The sequence below is a fragment of the Monodelphis domestica genome, chromosome 4 (assembly GCF_027887165.1).
Source record: "Monodelphis domestica isolate mMonDom1 chromosome 4, mMonDom1.pri, whole genome shotgun sequence".
Classification (NCBI taxonomy): domain Eukaryota; kingdom Metazoa; phylum Chordata; class Mammalia; order Didelphimorphia; family Didelphidae; genus Monodelphis; species Monodelphis domestica.
Window position 1 is genome coordinate 175,722,755 of NC_077230.1, and position 2,576 is coordinate 175,725,330.

Genomic DNA, 2,576 nt, shown 5'->3' on the forward strand with positions numbered 1-2,576 from the left:
AGTCTTCCACTAACGAATTGTGTTCCTCAGGTCTTTTTACATGATCTTTATAAACATAGGTTGCTACTGTCCTCAATTCTTCGAGGTCCATAGAGTCCCAATTAGGATAGCTAGTTTTAAAGTAGTCTTTTACCACTGAACAACAATTCTCAAAGAATTGCCTATGTATTTGCCTAATGTCCCTTTCTCTGGATAAATCAAAGTCCATATATGTATTTCCTACATCAATAAGTCTGTCCATAAACTGGGAGGGTGTTTCATCAATTTATTGTTGGGTTCTTTCAAATTTTGTCCATTTTTTCAGGTCTATCAGAGCAAGCTCTCATGGCTGTCAATAATGCTTCTCTGGCCTGGTTTAGTTTTGTGTGATCTAGTTCAACATTGGGGTTCCAATGTGGATCTTCAGTTGGCCAATAATGTCCTTTTCTACCTCATTTTTGATTAGCCAGAGAGACACTATTATTTTTCTCTCTTTTTGTTAAAAATGTCTCTAACAAATTCTAGCATCCATCCAAGTGGGGTCAAAAGTTCTGAATATATTCTCTAATTTTTTATAATTAATATTGGTTCTTCCTCAAATGATGGCATATCTTCCTTCAATTTATTTAAATCCTTAGGGCTAAAAGGTGCATGATGTCTTACAGATACCAAGTTTCCATCTTTATTAAAAGTGGGTACTTCCCTTAAAGGAAATAATCTATCTGAATTATTTGATACTCCTGTTTCTGTTTCTAGCCTTCTTGCTCCATTCTCAATGTGGTAGGTATGAGAAAGAGAAGAGTTGGGCACACTAAGGGAGAGGGTTTGTTGTTGTCCCATAGTGCCAGAAAGATCAGAGGTAGGAAAGATCTGAGAATTGAATTGAGCAGGGTGGGAAGGAGGAGCAAAGGAAGAAGTGTGAAAGGATACAGAGGTGTTAGGGTTGGAGGAATCAGTAAGGTGTGAAGTGGAGGCATTAAGATCAGAAGCATGGGTGGTGTGTGAACTTAGAGTGGATTGTGTAGGACCAGAAGCATGGGTGGGGTGTGTACTTAGAGTTGAGGGTGTGGGATCTGAAGCATGGGCAGTGGGAGGGATGTGTTGGTTAGAAGTAGGGTTTTCTGAGGCCAATGGGGCAGGGGGAGGGGAGGGTTGGTTAAGAGCAGGGGGTTCTAAGGCCGAGTTGGCAGGAGGAGCAGTGGGTTGGCTAGGAGGTGTAAACCTTAAAATTTCTTAGACTTATGAATGTTGGAAATTTCCCCATTGGGAAATTTCATACTTGAAAAAATTTCCTACTGATAGTAAGAACTCTATTGGAATATGAAACTCCTTGGCATGGGAGGATCCTTCTCCTCCCTACTTTAGACTACTTTAGGACAGAAACCTTTTGCTAAACAATGGAAAGGGCTTTGACCTATGCTTAAGCATAGAATAGGAAGTTCTTTGAGTCATGATTGATTTTAGAATTGATACAATAGAGATACTTGGAATGACAGAACCAGGTCTTGGAAACTACAATCTCCACCCTACAGAGTAACAGGATTTAGGAAGGGCTGCAGCAAAGATCAAGATTTAATTATTTGAGAATATGACCTTCAACAGACATGTGCAAAGGGGTCAGACCTCTGGGTGGTCCTGGGTTAAGCTAGAGCCACCATTGGCACAGGGGAGACATTGACAGTGATTGGTAGATGTGAGAACTGAGGGGGGGGACTTAGATTGTTGGCTTAAAGATAGCAGGGTCTGAGGACTGAGTTGATGCTCTGAAGGAGGTCTGAGAGGAGAGAGGTCCTGGAGGGAGAGCTCCTGGAAAGATCTTGAAGGAGGCTGTGGAAGGAGAACTCAGGAGGAGTCAGGAGGAGAATTCTCTGGAAACATTTCTTGAAAGGAGGCTCTCTTGAAGGTGGAGCCTGAGGTTGGCATGAGAAGCCTTACCTAGAGAGATCTTGGGTGAGTGAAAAAACCAACTGACTGATTCATCTCTTAGGACTGAGGTCTAGGCCTTATTGGCTTGAGGCCCTTCATTCTTATTCCTTTCTTCCTTTCTCTTTTTCTATTGATTAATCAGTGCATTATAAATTAAATTTCTCTATAAAACCCAGTTGGCTTGGGCATATTCATAAAATTGGGAATATATTCCCTGGTGACCATCTTATATTTATATAAAACCAAGACACAGTAGAAAACATATTTCAGCAGTCATAATTGTTATATATTTTCCTTGCTCCCAAACATTTTAATTATCACAGTTTATGGCTCCCACTCTCTTATCTACAACTATTTGATGCTCAAAACTATTTTAAATCTAACAGAGGGTTAGTGTCCAGAGCAGGGTGGGACAGAGATTCTGATAATGTTCTTAACTCTCTTTTAATACTTCTCATAAAAGTTACAATCTCCCCATGACTTCCCTCTATAAGCTCCTCTATAAACTCTCACTGAGTATTTAGTTCTGCATTTTGTTGAATATTAGAGGGAGCAATTGGTTGATTTGACTGAGAAATGAGTTCTTCAAGGAGATCCAATATTACAATTACAGCAATCAAAAACTCAAGGGAAAGTAGTATGTTGATTAGATTTTGCCATAAGTTCCATAG